Source organism: Cuculus canorus, chromosome 14, assembly GCF_017976375.1.
Source record: "Cuculus canorus isolate bCucCan1 chromosome 14, bCucCan1.pri, whole genome shotgun sequence".
Taxonomy (NCBI): Eukaryota; Metazoa; Chordata; class Aves; order Cuculiformes; family Cuculidae; genus Cuculus; species Cuculus canorus.
This window is the reverse complement of record NC_071414.1, coordinates 9057802-9078155: the sequence shown is the minus strand read 5'-3', so window position 1 is coordinate 9078155 and position 20354 is coordinate 9057802. Positions and strand designations below refer to the sequence as shown.

At 48.0% G+C, this 20354-nt stretch overlaps 1 protein-coding gene across 9 annotated transcripts in view; it reads left to right on the top strand.

Moving 5' to 3' along the window:
• The first annotated feature begins 7971 nt into the window (after positions 1–7971).
• The window catches only part of HTR4 (5-hydroxytryptamine receptor 4), a 127732-nt gene continuing 115349 nt past the window's right edge, over positions 7972–20354 (top strand). For all 9 annotated transcript variants that reach the window (XR_008452177.1, XR_008452179.1, XR_008452178.1 and 6 more), the window contains exon 1: positions 7972–8346. The gene's annotated coding sequence lies outside the window, so the exon portion shown is untranslated. The remainder of the gene's footprint in view (positions 8347–20354) is intronic.

The window sequence follows — 20354 nt, the reverse complement described above, 5'->3', positions numbered from 1 at the left end:
TCTGAGAACACAAAAGCAGTCACCACCTTTGAGAAAACCATTCTGAGACACTTACTGTGCTAGGAACACTGGCTGTAACTGTGTGCTAAGACAGCATGCAGCTGCCAGAAAGGGTCTGCAAACCACCTGCAGGCTCCAGTCTGTTCTCGTTTCTTTGAACAGCTCTGCATAAAGAAGTCTCCTTCTTTTTTTCTTTTGTCTTTAAAGATTTTTTTGAGGGGAATTAATGGTCAGAAATAATGTTGCTCCGCTAAGCAAGAAAAGGACTTAGGAAATAGGTTTTTTCATCTCCAAGAAGGGCCTCAGTTTCCTTTCTTGGTGGGAGCCCCCCAGAGCAGCACTGGACTGCTGGCTTCCCTCTCCGCTGGGACCAGCCTCTCGCTTGCTGAGTGGCTGTGACTCCAGTCCCATCTCAGTGGGGACCTGAGCCAACCTGGTTATGTTTCTGAGGCCGTGTGGCACAGCATCGGTATGTGATGCCCCGAACGCTGATACCACTGTTCACACAGCTCCAGCAGCCCTGGGGAGACTTGGTGGGAAAAGCCACGGCAGCTGCCCAAGGTTTCTGTTACGGAGCAGAGGGTGAAGGCTGCCAAAAAGTGGGAAGGAAAAGGTCACTCTCCAGGTTTATTTTTGTTTATATTTTAATAGTAGGGCTGCTAACAAGTGAAATCATCTACGTGCTGCCATGGAAACTAAAGCCTTGGTCCCCAGCACAGTTCACAGCCATCTGCAAGGGAACAATTGTTGGCCTGTTTGTGTAAAATCATCCGGGGTGGTGCCGGGCGGTGTGTGGCTGGCTGAGGGGAAACCTCACTGAGACACGACAGGACGTGCTTGACACACTGAATAATGGGATGTACAAACAGCCACAGACAGGATCGGCAACATCCTGTCTGGAGAAGAGCTGATGTGCAAAACCAGTGTGAATCAAATTAGTTTGAATGAGTGTTGACTCCACGGGGCTGCAGCGCTTTGCATGCAGTGCTCATGGGCATTCACACTGACAGCTTTTCAGTTCGTGTGGACACTGTGATCTCTGTGCAAGCAGAGGTCTGTGTGTGCAAAGAAAAGTCTTCTGAGAGACAACGGCGTGGGAGTGCCTTGCAGGCAGCTGTTCCTCTGTAGCTGAATTTCAACTGCTCTGGAGTGGGAGACGGAGATAGGTAAACTTTCTGCATATAAACAGTTTGACTGAACATACCAGGCTTATGAAGCTCTTGGCATAAAACATGTGCAGGATGCTGAATGTCACCCTGAATTTGCTGAAACTGCTGGGGAATCAGATCCTGGCTTCACTTAACTGTGCACTGCCTCAAACCTGTGAAGAGCAAGTTCTGTTCCCAGGCAGATGCCCCACCTGAAAAAAAGGTGCACATGAAAAAGAAATGCACGTGAGAAATGGCAGAGAAACATCCAATCCACACTAACCTCCTCCCTTCTTGGTGAGGACTGCTGAGCCCAGGTCTGCTGGCTCATGACCTAAATGTGTTGGGATGTGCTCTGATGTCATGATTTTGTGCCACTGAGATCTCATGCTGCTGCCACGTGGAAAGCCACTCCAGATCCCCATCAGAGGAAGCTGTCCTTCCTCTGCTAGGAATGAGCAAGGATGTGACCTGCTGGCTGTGGACAGAGGCTGGCTGTGCCCCCCCTTCACAGGTCCTTCAGTAGCATTGGCACCCATCCCTAGGCAGACTTGGGTTTCTTCATCCTTGGGATCTGCCTGGAAGGCCAGCACAGGCAGTGCTGAGGCTCAGGACTTTGCCTGAGGAGCCCACAGAGTAGCTGATTTCTCCTTGTTGGCAGAAAGAAGAGCTCAAACAGTCTTGTAATATGTGCGCATTGAACCTGCTGAGCGGAGCTTGCACACCCACAGCCATTAGCCCACCACCCCAGCTGCAGAGTGCAGCCCTGCTTGAGCCCTCTCTTACACAGCTGGCAGTCATTCATTCAAGCTAGCTTGTGAAACCCCTTCCTTTCTTCTTCTCTCCATTTTGAGCTTGTTTTCCTCTTAAATCCCCATAACTGCACTGGTAATGCGTGGAAGTTCAGGACGATAGATTTTGAACCTTCTAGGCTTAGATGCCAGAAGAAAAGACACTTCCTGGGAGAATTTGCAGTGGTTAATCAGACTCCAAGTATTTCAGCCAAGAAAAGAAGGGGGAAAATACTTGGTATTAATCTACTTTGCTTTCAAAAGTATTTATTAAAAGAGAGAAAATAAATTTAGGGGGGCTTGTGGGCATCCTGAGAGCAGAGAAAGAGGTAAAATTAATCCTATCAATAATCCATGATGAATGATTCACTCAGCTCTTTTATTCACAGTTGCATACCGTTATCCTTATTCACTCGGAGATGCAGTATTCATGGAAATATATAGAGTCATGTGCATATAAATGACGAAGCCCAGCAAGGGCTCCTACGCAGCAGGGGCTACAGCTTAGCGTAGCTCACACACTGTACATGGCAGCATGGACCTCGGGCTGAGCGCAGGTTACTGAGCAGCTGCCGAGCTCTTGGGAGCTACAGAAGGGTTCTGTGCCCATGTGTGCCAGGGCCTGGCTCCTTGCTGCTTGCATTTTTCACAGCAAGTTCATCCGTGTGCGCTAGAAAGGATGAGGAAGGGAAGGGGTCAGTGCCACAGTCCCATCAGGATTTCTAGGAAGGACTACAAAGCCAGTATGGCCCGGTGCCTGGCATGCTCCGTGCTGCCTGGTGGGAGAGGTGAAGCTGGTGTCCCCAGCCCTCCTGCCTCCACGCAGCTCCCCGGCACTGAGGCTTCCTTCTCTCTTGTAGCAGAATCTTTTCTCTGGTTTCAGCAGTGGGGTCCCAGCCCCTGGCAGCACAGCCTGTGCCCCCTGCAGTGCAGAAAGATGAACGCCCGACAGCCGCAGGGTGCTGCAAGCCTGGAAGCTGGCTCTTCTGAGCACGGAGGGGGTGCCAGGAGGCAGGAGATGTATTTCTGCCTCCCAGGCAACTCTTTTTCTTCCAAAGCTTCTTTGCTGGAGAAAAGAACCGAATGCAAAATTTTCATTAGAAATAGGAATTTTAAAAACAAGTTAAAGGAAAATGATGAAAAGTTTGGTCACAATTCTGTGGGCAGAGGACTGAGGTAGTCTAACACTCTGCGAGCGTCTCCCTGTGGGAGTCAAAGGAAACACCAGATGATGCTGAAGAGCAGAGGACAGAACCCCATTAGACACCACTCCAGCTTGTGGAGCACTGTGAGCGTGTACACTCGAGAGGAAAACCCAACATACACAGAGCCGGCAGCAATGCCAGCCTGCAACAAATGAACCATGGGGACAGACACAGCTTTACTGGAAGGAGAAGAGGCAGCCTATGGGAACACAGCCCCAGCACAGGCACTGCCCCACGTCTTCCACAGTGGAGCTACAGCAGCACCAGTGTTTCTCCAGGTACCCGCATCTGTTCAGGCTGAGGATGCTTTATTACCAACTGTCATGTCACCCTGCTTCATCCTTAAATTTCTGATGGATTTTTTAGTAGTTCCTGGCTCATGGATTGTAAATAGGGAATATGTTTCTGAAAAAATTGCCTCCCAGAAAGAAGAAAGACAGACTTGTTCCATGATATCAGACTTGTTTAATATTCCACCTCACAAGGCTGGAACCAGGAAAGGGGTAGGCGGTCTTACATAGCTCTGGCCATTTAAAAGATTGGGCTGTTGACAGAGAAAGAGGTTCTTCTACAAGACAGCTCAAGCCACCCCTTGAGGAGACGCTGCCCTGCCCTGCAGGCAGCTGCCTGGCCCTGCTCCAGCTCTAACTCTCTGGCTGGGGCTGACATGGTTGCCCCTTGCTTTGGTTTCTTCTTTGGTCCTGAGATAATAAATAAAGGATCACTCTGAGAGGGCATTTCAACACTTGCTAAGTAATTTTGCAGCCCTCAGATGAAACCTGAATTAATGATGTCTGTATTAGGAACAGTGAACTGTTAAAGATGAATGCAAATGTTCCCCTTTAAAGCTAAAAGTCAGACCTGCGTTAAACTGGATTTTAGATTCATATATCCAGCTAGTGTTATAAAGTACAGTGAATAAATCAAAGTGCTCTGCAAACAATGAGATTTCATACCATAGATGTCAGAGTTTGATTATTTAAAGGCTTATCTGTTTAGGTATCATTAGTATGACCCTCTTCTTTATGATCGCTTCAGCTTGAACTGCTTCCCTTCCCACCCACCCTAGCTCAGGCAGAGTACTATTATCGTGTCTCCAGGAACCCGGCTGCATGGCAATGCTGTAGCATCTAGAGTGCTCCCTGGACTGAAAAAATGAATAATGTAAAGAAAGGAGGTGGTAACAACGTCGAGACATAATTCTAAGTAAAGAGAAGCACCAAATCAGCTCATGCTGTAAATTAGATGTAGACTCCTGTGTCACCTCTCCAAAGTGGTTACCCTCACAAAAGGGAGTGGGATCCAAACCTTTGAGAAATACAAGGTATTCAGCTACCGCATCTGGACTTCTCAGCTTAGGTCTGGGTACCGATAGTTGCCAAGGCCCAGGGAGAGTCCTTTCCGCAGAGGTAACCCTTCCAATGAGAGTGGGAAAGCTTGCAATTAAAACGGAATAGAAAGAAAGAAGTTCTCCAGCAGAGTGGGAGGACTGCATGATCTAATAGCAGGTATAACCTTAAGAAACTTAATTTCTTCAGGCTCTCTTTTTAATAACATCCATCCCACACAACTGGGCGAAGGAGACCATGCTGTGTTCAAAGGGAACATGCCGTGCACACCAAAAAATCTCTCTGTTAAGTTGGTTTTATCTCTCTCTCTCTGTCTAATATCTGTACCTGAAAGCACAGCAGTGATCTAAAGCAGTGACGGAGTTACTACTGCAGGAGCGAAGGCAGCGAATTCCACTGCATAGTGACTGTGATTCAGTCCCGATGAATCACTCAGCCACTTTTTTCCCTCAACTAGATCTTCGGCTTTATTATTGTTACAGAAGGAAAAAAGGAGGAAGGGGAAAAAAGAAGAACAAGCTACTGCCTTATCTCCCTCTCTAATCCTTTTGAATTTTTCGTTTCAGAAATGTAATTAAATTTTTGTAGGCATCCCATTCAGGCTGAATGAACTCTTTGGTAATCCTAAAGGGCAATCTGCATTAAAAGGAGGAGTGACGTAATATGACCAGAAGACAGCACTGGGGTTCAGCGTGACCTGTTCCCGAGGTTCAGAAACACCCAGCAATGGAAGGGTCTTGCACTCTGCCTCCTCCAGGTATTAAAATCCATTCTCCGCTTCATGATTTGCACCTGGTAAAGCAAAAAGATCCTAAGACCAAGCTGTGTATGTGCAGTGGCCGTCAACTTCGCTCTGCTCGGGCACTGCTCATATTCAGGTATCTTTGCACAAGGGGCTCTGTTTTGTTCCAGTTTCTGTGAATAACTCCCTTGGCTCTCGATCCACCCGTCCCACTCTGCAGACAGAAAAACACTTTGATGCTGCAGGATGGAAAAATGGCTCTGTAAACACCTGGTACTTGTTTAGAATATTACTCTCCTCCAAATATTGGCAACACGGGCACACCAAAGGGTCAGGAGGTGAGGAACTGGGTGGCAGAGACAGAGCAACCAGGATCCAGTGCTCGTGCCATGGGTGGGCGCAGGCTGGGATCACTACCCTATCCTCCAGCAGAACATAACCAAACACCTTCCGGCACAGTGTGGTTTATCCCTGGCTCTAAACACTGGGACAGGGGAGAGGGGGAGTTGAGATGTCAAGACCCTCCTCCAACTGTAAGTTTTGAATCTTCCTTCTATCATTCAGGTTTTCAGTGCGTTTCTCTAAAATTGCTATGAGCACAACAAGGCTGGGGCAGGAGTTTACTGCGGTGCCACCAGGAAGAGGACTGCTCCGTTCTCTTTTCCATCACTCTCCAACTCGATGGATGGGGGTAAACAGCTTTAATCCTTACCCAGAGCACTGCCAGCCTTCAACCCAGCAAAGCATTTAAACCCCTGCTACCATTAAGCACATAAACCCGTTTCACTTCAGTTTGTCTGCTCATGTGCAAACTGCAGCATGTGCTTGGCTTAGGCTCATGTTTTCCCTTTTACGCTGTCAGGCTCATTAGTAACTGCTGCTGGAGATCCTGACTCAGGACAACTGCGAAGGCAAGAGAGCAGCTGCTCTGAGGACTTGGATCTTGAAGGAGGAGCTACAAGTCCTTGCTTCATGAACAGAGATCAAGCCACATAAATATAGATTTGGTATTAAAACTAAAGACTATAATAATGAGTTGCCCAGAAAGATCATGTTTGCACTGTAGAGAAGAAAATGAAGGCAAACCAATTTTTTTACATCTTTGATTTCCCGTTTTAAAATGACCCATCTCAGCTCCACCCAGACCAGCCTCATCCAGTCTGTCCTTGGCAGTGAAAGTCTGAGAAAATCCAGACTAGGACAAGGTGTTTCTTCATGGATTTGATCGCAGTTTTACTTTTCTTAATGTTATTCTTTATCCATCTTTCAGTTACTATAGTGATGAAGAAACGCATGCAACAAACAGGAGGCCTGACAGCCTGGGAAGGCGTTTGCCTGCAGTGGCTGAAAATGCCACCAAATTTTGGGAGAAATCAGTTGAGAGATCTTTGCCAAAACCCCTCCAGTATTTAAAAAATGGATCCTACCAAATAAGTCAATAATTGTATTTAGTATACACCAGGGTTTTTTAAAACTTTAAGTATCTTGTCAGTGAGCAGCATATAGTGCAATTTGTTGGCTGCTCTGATGTTTCCTGCATCTACATACCATTGAAGGTGTCCATTTTCCAGGTGCAAGGACTGAAATTGTGATTAAAGGGCATGAAATGGATAGCTACAAACAGAATTACTTCTCTGAACATGTGTGTACTCTGGATTATGCCGTTCCAGTGCAGTTCTGCGCTGGGAAACAACAGCTTGAAAAACTCCCAGTGATATACCTTGGTGTGACCCACACAGCCCAAGAGACGTTGCATGAGTCCCGTGGTCAGCCTGAATCCATGCCATGGATCTCATTCAGCAGACTCAGCCTCTTGGAGTCATCTGCAGATGTTTGTAGCCAGAAGTTACATGAAGCTGGAGAGGCAATGACAGAGGACCTGCCCTGTGGATTTGGTTTCAGTTTGAATGTCAACTGTATCATCAATGGCCATTGTGTATGTTTCTCAGGGCAGAGCATGGAGCCACAAAGAAGGAAAGGAGGACTAGATCTCACGCAGACCAGCAAGTATCAGTGATGGAGGGAATCCAGCGGTTAGACCCTGGAGCAGTGGCTGAAACTCCACGCTGGCAGGTGGAAAAAAATACTGTTTAATTTCCTAAAGCAAGTCTGGTCAGAAATCCTCCCTGCAGCCTCGTGTTTACAATGAGATATTTGCAAACACTTTTCAAAGGAGAAACTGCACAAAAGGAGCTTGAAACCCCAAAAGAACAAAGTGCAGACCCGGCTGTGGAAGGTGAGTGAACGTGAATGAAGATGGAGCTGCTCAGATCCTGCTTTTTTATGCTCAGTCTGATGCTGCAATAGGTATTTTAAAAATTCAAATGATGAGCTGGATGTGGTGTCCATCTCTGCCAAGGCTGAAGTTCGTGAGGGTCACAGGGTCAGATTTTCAGCCACCAAAGCTCTAATGATGTGAAAGAAACCGGGCTGACACTGCAAAGTGAAAAATGCGCTCGCAACCTTTCGCTGGGCTCCATTTCCCTTCTGCTATTTTTGCACGCAAACAAACAAACAAATCCCTGGAGGTGGCTTTAAAAGCCGAGAGAAGGAGAAGCACCAGAAAGTCTTTGCGGGATCAAGGAGGACCCACAGCGCTCCGATAAATCCCGGTGGATGCGCTCCAGGAGGGACGAGCCTGAGGGGGAGGGCAGAGCCTCTCCCACCTGGGCAGGGCAGGGCAGGGCCGGGCCACAGCGGCGGGACGGAGTCAACTTTTCTGGGAAGGGAGCGGCAGGAGGTGCGGGGCCAGGGAGCCCATCTGCTCCCGGGGCGGAGCGGAGGCTGCGCGCCCCGGCGGGCGGAGAGAGCGCACCGAGCATCCCCGCACATAGCGTTCCCTCACCGGAGAGAGCTCTCAGAGCGTCCCCGCACCGAGCGTTCCCTCACCGGAGAGAGCTCTCAGAGCGTCCCCGCACCGAGCGTTCCCTCACCGGAGAGAGCTCACAGAGCGTCCCCGCACCGAGCATCCCCCTCACCGGAGAGTGCGCACCGCATCCCCGCACGGAGCATCCTCTCACCGGAGCTCGGCCCCGTCCTGCCCCGTCGCCGCGATGAGGAGGCGCCCCTGGGGAGCCGCGCCGAGCGCCGCGGGGCTCCGGCACGGCCACGGTAAGGAAGCGGCTCCGGGGGGACCGAGATGCGCAAGCGGGGGCTGAGCCGGGCGGGCTCGGTGTTGCGGGTGCGCTGCTGTTTTCGCTCGGTTCGTGCGGGGCTGCGGGACACGCATGTGGCCGGCTCGGGTGCGGAGGAACAGGGCATCCCGGTGCAGGAGATGGTGCGGGACCTGTGAGCGCCCGGGAAGGCTGATGCGTGGGGACCGCACGGGCAGGAGGCTCGGGAGAAGGGGTTTGTGTTGGTGGTGGTTTGCAGCGTGTGTGGCTGTCACTGCGGCTGTTGGACTCGTAGCGCTCGGCAAACTGCGGGAATTATCAGTGCTGATCCACAGGAAGGCGAGAAACGTGATTGCGGCTGGGGCAGAGCAGGAGCCTGGCGAAGGGAAAGTTGCCCGGCGGAGGGGCTCGCCGAGCTCTGCAGGAGAGGGGAAACTTCCCTGCAGTGGAGGCGCTGAAGGAAGGTGTTCTCTGAGCATGGAGTTGGGGGGGGGGGGTTCACAGTCGTGTCCCGGAGTCCGTAGTGCAAAGCTTTCCAGTCGCATCCAAGCTATCCAAGCTCTGTATCCGTCCCAAGCTCCTACGCTAAGCATTTTGTCGCTGCGGGACACCAGCCTTGCTCGGGCTTACTCCGAAGCCACGGAAAGTTAGGGAGAGTCCTGCTCCGAAGTGCTTTGGTTCCCGTACTGGGAGTGGAGCCGGTCTGTGGATCTGAGGCCAGGAGAATCAGAGCTGTGTCTGTGGGTGAAACACTACTGTCATTTCCTTAACCCCCCGAGGCATCTTTCCCAGCTCCTAAACAAACTTCCTCCTTAGAAACTTCATAGAAGTGTGAGTAATTAAAACATTGCACAGCTGCAAGTTCCTGCCCCTTCAGGGCAATAGAGAAGCAGCCAGGTCCTGGTTTGTTAGCTTTGAGTTGGCTTGGACTGTGCTTTGAAGTGCGTGATGTCATTATGACTTCATTGCTTTTTCAGAATAAAATACTTTTCTTTTAATGGGAATATTACCCCGTGCTCCTTGAAGGAGAATGATTTTCTCTGTCCCACGTTACAGCAACTTTTGCTTGGGATAGCAAAAGCTAGGTAGAGTTTTTTAGGAGATTATTTAGACTTTGTCATTGTAGCAGCGAATGATGGATAGCCTGGGCTGAGGTCACTCTTGGGAAAGGCAGCTTGGGATGTTGCAATCTGTGCATCCCCACTCTTTGGGGGAAGACTAGCGGTGCAGAAGCTGCAGGTGTGCCCAGCCCTGCTCCCAGAATGGGCGACCAGGGGACCTGGATCCCCATGGCATTTGCACCAGGAGGGGGAACCCCTGCAATGTGCCAGGAGCAGCAGCAGCCTTCTCTCCTTTCCAAAGCTCTTCACTGCTTCCTTTCTCCTCTCCCAGCCCGACTTCAATGCTATCAATACTGTCCAGTAATGCTATTGAAAAACAAACATATGAGTGAACCTGTGTTTTTGCTTAAATCATAAGGTATGTTTATCTTATTACTTTAAACAGTCCCCTACTGGGGGATAGACATAAATAGTTTAATTTCCCCAGGACTTTGTAAACACTGATTTAAAACTAAGAGAAGCAAGTGCACTGACTGCACTTCCTGGCTCATTAAAGCCCTCTAGGAAGTCTCCAAATCGTACATGCAGCTCCTCTGCACCAACTGTGTTCCTATGAGTGTCATCAGTGGTTCTCCCCCACCTCCTCCTCCTCTGGAGCCAGCTGGCACTCCTCGAGTTTTCCATGTTTGTACCCCGCTTCCAAATAGTCCCTGCCTCCAGGAAATCTGAGGCAGGACAAAGAGCAAGGTACTCCTCCAGGTAAGGGTGCCCGCCAACATGAGTGTAAGTCCTTTGGGTTAGAACTGTCTGTTTGCACCTGGCAGAAAGGGTTGCCAGGTGAATGCGAGGAAGATGGAGCTGAGGGAGATGGAGCTTGAAGTGGGACAGAACTGCAGGCAGCATGTGGCTAGAGGGGTTCTGAAAAGGAGGTAGGAATTACCTATTTCCCCTGTAAGTACACTTCAGGTCCCTCCTGCTTTCACTCCTGGTCTGGAGACAGCAGGAGGCAGTGCCTGGGGGAAATGTGGAGGGCAAAGGGGGCTGAGATCCTGGTGCTGTGGTGCACTGGGATGGGGGAAGGAAGGAGCTGAGCACCTTGAAGTGAGGACCATGGTGTCCTCTGTGGGAACCGACCATGCTTACTGCTGTCTCCTGCTCTGTAGCAAAATGAAGCAAATGAAGGGTATGGAATATACAGACGAAGAGGAGCGAGGAGGCAACATATTGCCTTGCACATCCAACTGTCATACTACACAATATGGAGATATTCGTTGTGGGTTTGTGTTTGAAACCAAAGCTGTTGTTTGAGTGGAATGCAGGGGAGTGCCATCCTTCCAACACTCCCCTGGTGTACCGGAGCGGAGAAGCGGAATAAGATTGTCCCATGCCTGGATTGGTTCACAGAAGCAGATGCCCAGTTTGTGTGAATGGAAGTAATCTCAGTCATCTCATTGAGGAGCTGTGTGGATTTAAGCTGCCTGGAGATCTATCACAGGGACTGCAGTGCACGTTGGTATAAATACTGAGAGTTTTGCAGCTAAACATCTGGGGTGACAGTGTGCCAAGTCAACAGAGCCTCTTGTGTCAGGGCATCGCGATCACTAAGCTGCTGAGAGTTAAAGAAAATCCTCCCTCATGGGAAGATTGCCAATTAATTGGCTTCCCTAGCTTATTTGCTGAAGACAGCGATGAGTGCCACATTCTCTGTTCCAATGTGACAGTTCCTGTGCTTCCTTCCTCAGGTAGTCTCTCAAAAAAATTCTAAAGTCTAAGACCAATAGACCAAATTAAATGGTATTTTTATAATGGTTTCTTTGGAAACCTGGTTGATTGCTCTATGAAGTGGAGTTTTTCACTGTCAGGATGCTGAGGAGCAGGGGGACCCTTTCTGCTTGCCCTGCACTGACCCCCAAAATTTTCAGCCTACTGGGCTCAGCTGGTGATGGCAACTTCTGCCTTCAGGTCTGCACCTGTGGCTTCACTTGCCTTTAGCTGCCTTATCATCCCGTTCCCTCTCTGCACTGATGTAGGAAAAAAACACGTGGCATCATTTCTCACCATAAATGAATTATATCTGGGGCTGGAAAGCAGAGCAATTCTTCCAGGTATGCAGAGGACTGAACACCAGCATATTTTCTGCTCACGCCTCCTGTGTGTGTGTAGGAATAAAGCCACAGGAAAGGTAAAACACACATGTAGTTCAGGGCCAGCTGCAGTTCTGAGGTTGCTGCTGTGTGGGCATATGCGACTGCTGGTGTTTAGCTGGACAGGCTGCATTTAGTTGCAAAGAATCTCGGTTTTGTGCAATTTATGGGGAAAGTGCTTTGTGGCTTTCACATTTAACCTCCTTGCCCTTCTTTTTCCTGGGGTTTCCTGCTCTCCTTGGTGCTTGTTGTTATGGGGGCTGCCTTTTGTCTGAAAAGGCTGCTGTTTGTCAATGTGATTGAACCTTTGCCTTGGTAGGTGCAGGGGGTGGATTAGGTCCTACAGGAACCTAAATGTGTGGGTCATGAGATGGGAGAGGAATGAGCCATATACTTGTTCTCTCAGCTAACATGTAACCAAACCCAGTGTTTTCAAAGTAGCTGACTTTAATCTGGTCTTGTTCTGTAATTCCATTAGACTTAGTTTTATTAGGCAAATGATCTAATTCAGGCCCCTCCTCAACCCTAATGCATTGGAGTAGCTGCAGACACATGGGTTACAGTGAGAGACACAGCCAGCGATGCACGGTGGAAAGTAAATTACTCTGTAAGAAGACAAATTGAACTTTGACAATTTTATGTGATTAGGAGAACAATTAGAGAAAACAGCGGGAAGTGCACTCGTCCAGTGGTGCTGGTGAAGATGGGTGGTGGGGTAGAAGCTACTCGACAGGATGAGAGTCATCCCTGAACACAGGGTACAACGGTGCTGGGGTGCAGTGACAGCCCACCCGAGTCCTGCCTCCAGACTGGGATGGGATGGTAATGGTGAAAATCTGCTCGCTGACCTGTGCTGGTGATCTTGGGGTGTTTTTCAAGTGTCCTGATGCAGACAGGAAAGTTTGCTTATTCATGGTGGATCTGGGTTTTACAAAACTGTGGCTTGATTTTGTCTGATATGACAGGGGTTGGATCTGGACCTGCTGCACACAGTTGAGCAGGGAGAACATCTTCTAGATTCTTCCATTTGCTCCTGAGATCCCTGGATCTGGATTTCACAGAGCCGGGCAGGAGTTCAGTGCCTTGCCTTCAATATATCTCATCCCCACCTACTTCACCCTGCCCTCATCTCCTCTGTCTCTGAAGGGACTCAAATGCACAGCATTGTTTAAAGTTAGTGAGCTCTGCACAGGCTCAGCACCTCCAAAAATCAGGACTGCCTGGTCCCACTCACACACAGACCCATTGCCAGCCACATGCCCACGCTCCCTCTGCTTCCCTCCCTCACCTAGGTTTTTATCTCTGGCTGTGCAGGAGTCATGTTCAGCCACATGCTGTGAAGCTGAGTTCAGCCACTCTCAGCATCCGTGAAAAGCTTACAATACCGACTTCAAATGCAGAAGGGTTAATTTGTACTGATGGATGGCAATAAATGAATCTACCTGTGGTGTACTATGTCTGCTTTAACATTAGCAATGTCGCAGATGCCACCTTTAAAGCCTTTCTCAAAGATCTCCCTGAGACTTGAAGGATGCAACTGAACATTTGGACCCAACAAATGGACTCTTTAATGCATGACTCCTTGTTCATCAGGCAAGGAGATGTCCTGAGGTGCTCTGACTCTGGTGGAGCACCTCAGCTGAACAAGAGTGTGTAAGACTGGGCCTTTGTGAAGAGATTGGCAAGGTGAGATCCAAGCTGGTTTCATATGGTCCAGAAAAGTTGGAGGAGAATGTTTGTAGCAATCTGCTGAAGTGCTGGCCTCTTTTATAGTGTGCCATGGCTGCTTTAACATTACTGAAGTCAAAGCTGCCACTGTTAAAGCCCTTCTCAGAGATCTGCCCGAAATGAGTTGAAGGATGCAGTAGATTTTAGACGAGTCAAAGCAGTGGGACGTGCTTCCTTTTTGTGGACCCTCCATAAGGACGCTACTAAAGCATGGTTTCCTGAACAGGAAAAACTACCGAGCAAAATCATTCAGTGAAGAAGGCAATAAGGAAATAAAATAAAAGCCTCTAACCAGTCAACACTACCCAGAAAAATAAGGGAAGGTAATAGCGGTGAATATAAATTAGAACATGTAGGTGTTTGATAAGGAAGGCTAAAAGAATCAGTGAAATAATAATGAGGAGGGGGGTTAAAAATGAAGAGAAAGCATCTTCCAAGCATGTTAGGAATCAATGGAATACCATGTCCAGAGTGACTTCTTTGCTGGGTTCAAAGGGTAGAGTCGTAACAAAAAAAGAGAATGTTAAACTTCAACATATGGGTTATCCAAATCACATTTCTCCCTGGCAAGAAGTACCATCTGCTCTTGCTATCATCAGACACCAGAGAAAAAACATTGGCCAGGTAGCTAAGGAGCATAAATTGTTATTATAATAGTACCTTAATCTTAACCTAGTGCATTTTTACTCTGTACACTTTGAGGACAGCAATGCTGTTATTTCATTCTTTTAGAAAGGATGCTGAGAGAAAAGGGGACTTCTCTAAATCCCTGCTGGTGGTTAGCAGCAGGACCAGGTATAAACCCCAGTTCTGCAGAGACCCGGCTGCTTGCCTGTGATCTAGCAGAGTCCGTGGCAGGGGTGATAACTCAGAGTTACGGTGGCACTGCAGGGACCTATGCTAGCAAAGCAGGGCTCATCCATGGAAAAGCGGATTGAAAAGTTGAAAATCTTGCCCATCCTGAAGATGACGCTAATATTATCACTGATTTAATCTGTGGATTTTTAAAGCTAGAAAAGGACTTCTCCGATTGTCTTGCCTGCTCTCCTACCTACAGAAGAAAGCCACAAACAAAAGGAAAACTGTAGCTAAGGAAATGCCTTCATGATTAATTCCAAAATATTAGATGGGGAGTAATAAAAAAGAAATAAACCAGTTGTTTTCTTTAATAATAATAGAAGACAAATAAAAACCTCCAAACCCGGTTTAAATCCTCGCTTGACTGTGAGGATTTCCAAACAGCCTATATAACAGTGTTTGGAAGGACAGAACGAAAGGAAATCTTTTCAGGCAGTGGTTTGACGTCTTCTTTGCCTTTTCAGGGCAAACTCCAGGCTGTTTCTTGGAGCTTTGTCCTTTGCAAAGATACATGGTCTTCTCTTCATTGGTGCAGTGCCAGGTGAAGCGTGTACAAGGAGAAAAGAGTCAGATCTCACTGCTGGAGACCATAAGGTGCTGCATTTTGCCTCACTTTCTGAGCGTGGCTGTTCGAAATAGCAGGACACCTTGGGAAGTGGGTCCTATTTACTGGGCAAAAGATGTATAGGGACCTACAGGAGAAACAACAGGTGAGGCTGTTGCTGTGATGTCCTTCTCAGGGGTGGACAGGGTGCTGGAGACTGAGTATGCAGTGGAAGAGCTGTGTTTCTGGTATGGGTGAGCTCCCAGAGAACAGCTGGCCTTCACAGCCACCCTCTTGGGTGGTGATGCCATCCTCCCTGCCAGCTGGGTAGATCCTTTCCTTCTCTGCCCTCCCTGTCCCTGGTGGACTTTGTGCTATTGTTCACACTGGAATGAGATGAATTTTAAACCAAATTTAGTGCAAATCGGCATATACTAAGTGTTGGAAACCAGAAGGTCCTGGGGACCTTCCAGGACTTCACTCTGAAGCCAGTGTTTCTGGGATGAAACTGAGGGGGTTAATGCTGCCTGCTGGAGATATGAACTGCTTGATGTCTTAGGAGGATATCAGTTTGTCCTGCCTAACCTTAGGCAAATTACTGGTATCCTGCTACTGCCAGCAAGAAGAAATTGGAGAACTTTGGTGCTTCAACTTCTGGCTTGAAATGTGGCAGGAAGAGCACAGTAACTCCTCGATAGAGAAGGGAGAATACTGTCAACGTGCTGTGGGACGCTTATAAGGCACAAGAGATTCTTCTGGATTGGATTTGCTAGTGATGTGCAGTGGTATGGGTCTGCAGTTCACCCCTTTGCTCTCATTCCAAGGAGGATGGGTGAGAATCTGGTGAAATAAAAATAGGATGAGTGGCAGAGACAGCCACTGTGCAAGTACGTGTGTGACAGTGGCTTGAAGCTAGTTGCTGCCTATGGCAGATGAAGTTCCCTTTCCTTCCTCCTCTTTGCCTTCTGCCACTTTCCATTCTGGAATTATCCATGTTCCTGGCACTGACTTTCAGGTCATATCACACATGGGATTGCTCTCAGAGGCACAGGTAATTCAACGTCTGCATCTTCCAAAATCTTCTGGTAGGACTCAGTCGTAGGGCCATGTCTGAGAGATGGAAAGTAAGCATCTTGTTGCTGATACGAGTTTAAGAGCTTTGCTGGTCAGAGGAAAATCACAGGAGCTGATTAGAAACTAATTGCAAAGATGCCTTTTATTAAGAGTGCATCATTTTCTGTGTGCTCTGCTTGGCTGCATTATCTTATTGATTGGATCCCCTCTATTACAACCCGTGAAAGAAAACAACCAGCCCCATCTGCACTTCAGTTTACGTTTTATAAAATAATACCAGGATTCCTTGCACAGTGATGATTAAAAAATAACCAGGAAAGCAGGATATCAGAGGAAAAAGGGAATTTCTTTTCTTCTGCCCATTCAGTTCAGGATTTCCCCAATCCATTGGGTAATCATTACAACTGAAGGAAGTAACTGGTAAAAGAGAGGAGAAAAAAGGGCTTTTTATGAGACACCATGAGTGAGACCTGTGGGTGACAGTCTGCCGCCAAGCTGGGGCAAAGTGAGTGCAAATATCTGTGAAGATCTATGTCCAAAGTAAATTATTAGCTCATAGAAGAAAATAAAGTCAGGCAGCCAGAGCTGAGCTGTGGCTCTCCTTTCTTGTTCCCATGAGCATCACAGAGCCTTGACTAAATTTCCCTTAGTACTTGCAGCAGTCCCTTGAAATAGGGTCAGGGTGTTGTCCTGTGCCCTTCCCCAGGCAGCTGCAGGAACACCCTTCCTAAGTGCTGTGCATGGACCAGGCTAGTTTCTCTTTACATCCTCACATAAGTATTAAGGTGTCCTAGTGAGGAATAACTCCTTCCTCCATGGCTCCCTTGAGCATCAGCTCTTGTCCAGCTCCCTTTTAAACTGCAACTTGCTGGTCCCTCTCGCAGGATGTATCCATGTGCGTGGTGGGGTTGGGACCACAAGGTTTACTTTGCTCAGCCAGGACTTTGTCCTGGTTTTGCTTTAAAGCTCACAATATCACAGGGAGCAAAGAGATACTCGAGCTGCCTTTAAGAGAGGAAAGGACCTTGGGCTAAGGACACAAGGCAGGCAAAGCATCAGTGTGCTCCCTTACATCATTCATACTTCACCAGAATGATGGACACAACAATGACTAGGAAAGCTGGTAAATGAAATAACTTTGATACCAAGTATTAACAGGGAGTTGCCGTGAAAGAGCAAGTGCTGCACCTTGGTGCCAGGAAATGGAGATTATTAATACCAAAAGAGATTAGATAGGAGCAAAGATGTTGCACGTGGATTTTGATTTGGGCTGATAATCTTCCAGGTAGTAAATGAAGGAAAATATCATTTGTCAAATAAATTAAATTTCATCTTTTACATCAGCCCTCAGGCAGTGCCCTCAGATTTTGCTGGAAGACCCATCCCAGGAAGTTTTCATCCTGGTTTATAAACTGCAGAAGTGACAAACAAATCTCAAGTGTCTGCAGGTCTGGTCAGGAATGGATGCTTATAGCAATGTAAGCAGGAGACTGGGTAAATAGGGGAAAAAAATGAACCTAACCATTGTGTAACAGAAATTTATTCTGCATTGAAAAAAAATTGGTTACGTCTGGCCAGGAAAACCATATGTCTTCCATTTTTCTTACCTTTAAATAATAATCTTCAGTGAACACTGCAGAGACCATTAGACAGACCACCTTACAAAGTGGGCCATCCTGAATCCCGGCTTTCCAATGCTTTATGATTTCATTATTCATTTTTCCCATGTGCATCAATCTACCTCAAGCCTGTATTGAACGCCAGCTATTTACAGCTGTCTCCACAGATTCCTGCCTTGCTCCGATGCTGCTGCTGCACAGGGCTGACCGCTTGATCTCCTCTCCCCCGGCCCTTCTGTTCACACCAGCCTCGCTCTTCAGTGTCTGTGCTCTGTGTGCTCACATCTGTTATCGGGGAGGAAATCGCTGAGAGTAGTACGTGGCTATAACTATAATAATAGTGGGTGTCCCAGAGGCACAGTCAGCCTTTCACAAAGGTGGATTTATGGCAGTGCAGACATGGGTCTGGGTTGCTCTGGGTCTTCCTTTGCTAGTTCTTCCTGGGCTGAAGGGAGAAGGTACGGGAGCTCTAGTTTGCTGGGGTTTTCTCAAGAAGTGCAGGCATTGCTGAATAGTTCTAGGGTAAGGTAAAAATTAAAAGGTAGGGAGGAGGTTGTGCAGAGCATGAATGTTGTATTGATGTGCAGAAACCTTCTGGAGGGATGAGTAAGTGCTGGGACATGGCAGAGGAGTTCCTTAGCGTGGTCTGCGAAGGGGAAGCTCTTCCTCTTAACAAAAAAGATGTCTTGCAGAGTCTCTCACACTTCCTAAAATTATCTCAGGGAAAATGTCCTGGTCAAAAGAGGGTTTCTGAACACATTTTTTGCCTGGAAGTGCTGAAAGCATGATGAGGTGGAGGATGAGAGGTGGAAGGGTACAGTACATCCTGAGCCAGATAGTGCCAAGTTTAGCTTTCCTGCTCGGTCTCGGGCATTTGGACAAGGCTGCCAATTTTCTCTTCAAGAAGGAGCCTTCAACTTTACTTTAACCCTACTTGAGGAAAAAAACTTTTAATCCCAGGACAGACTTTAGGGTTGTCTTCTCCAGAGGAGAGAAGTGGGGACCCAGACGACATCTTGTGTGTTTCTAGGTTCTTCCCATTTTCAGCGCTGACTGGGTGTCAGGACCTGTGCTCAGTAATTACTCTGAGCCAAGCCTGTAAACCAGGGACACTGACATTTGCTTGGTAAGCAATGAAACAGGCTTTGAATGCTAATTTATATTTCAGGTTACTTCCTAGTTCTTGGGTAAATTGGATAATTGCACGTTTTGCATTTGATGTAACACAGTCCCAGACCTTCTCCATCTTCTCCCTACACTTGGTGGCCTTCTGGGAAGGATTTTGGAGCCCTTGCCTTGGTGGGTGGTTGCTGTGGAGAGCAAGGGGGCACAGCCCACAGCCTCCTGTCCTGCTTTGTCCTACACTGCCGGAGCCAGCACCACACATTCAGTTGGCCATAAAGAAGGGTAAGGGAGAAGCTTGGAGGCAGATGAAGGGTTACCAGGAGGGATTGTGGTCTGTGAGCACACTCCATTATTTATTATTTGCAAGAATGATAACGGTCGCAGCAGATTGACTGCCTCTCTTTGGCTCATCTGCGTTTATCTACATCCCAAGAGCTCCCTGTCTTCTCCCTCGGTGTTGCTGCCTGACAGGTGAGCTGTGAGATATTCTGGGATGTTTGGCTCGGCTATGTTTCCCAGTCAGTTCCTCTCTCTCTTTCACAGCCGTACCCCTCTTCTTTAGCAAACATCTGATTCTTCACTACTCTTTGGGTCCTCAGATATTTATTATTACAGCTTTTGTTTATTTAAGAACAAACACACAAAGTAATTAATGATGAGAGCCCAGATCAAGGATCCAAAAATAGGGAACTCAAGAGGGACTGAAAGCTCTGATCTTGGCACTTGAGAACATTTTTAGGTGATGAAGACTTAAAAAAAACTGGCTAAAAGTAACAACAGCAAGAAAAGCACCCCAAAGGCATCTGCAAAGAAAAATTGCAAACACAGCGCACACTGATTATCATCCTTCACTGCAACTCAAACCCCAGGCAGAAATAGTGTCAGGCACAGGACGCCGTGCAGCATAGCTAGCCCTGCATCAATCAGCCAGCGCAGCGAGACGGCGCGGAGCAGACCTTCCTGGCTCCACATCACTGCCTCTGCACCTCCTGCCTCCATCCTCCAAGGACAGAGTCCCTTAACGGGGCTGTTCAGTGAGCCCTGACCCTCAGCAGCCTGTGACGGCAGCTGGGGCTGGACACCAGACACTCCCAGGACTGATGGCAGGTGCTGTTGTGTGGCCAAGAGAGGATGTGGAGAGGGAAGGTGGGAAGATGCATTTCATCTCCCCAGAGGGATGCAGCACAGGGAGAGGCACAAAGGAGGCTTTATGCAGCTCTCCCTCCCCCTTGTCGCAGTTTGTACGTGCAGAAGTCTGCTCTGTCTGCTGGCCCCAAGGGGTTGTCTTCTTCCCATCCAGGTGGGTTTCCATACCCCCATGAAGTTCCCACTGACCTCTGTGTCCCAAGGAGACCTCCCCAGCTTGGCAAAGGGAGAAGGATGTGCACTGTATAGTGGTGGAGCTCATGGAGGAACCTGCTTGTAAAGGAGATTTTCTTCTTCCCTTGAAAGAGGGAAATAGGAGTTGGGTAAGCAACACCAGAAAGGATTTATGATTTTAATCCCAGAGAATTTGTAGGGATTGCTATGGAGCATGGAGCAATATTAGCTCCCTCCTTTTATGGCAGTGAGATGCATTATCCACATTGCTTGCGGAGACTTAATGGGGAAAGGTCTTCATCCCTTCAACTTTCTTCTAGCTTTCCTTCTGCAAGACAGTTACTAACAGAGTAAAATCCTTGAGAGTTTAAATTCCTTTGCCACCTGCACTTTTTAAACAAGGAATGAATTAGGATTTCTCTGCTGCTTGGCTGAAGGAAGGCATGGGCTCCTTATCAGCCGCCCTGCTCTGTTCTTAATAGGGAAGGCACTGCCAGACTATCTGGAGCCTCTTCTCTTGCAAACTTGTCTCC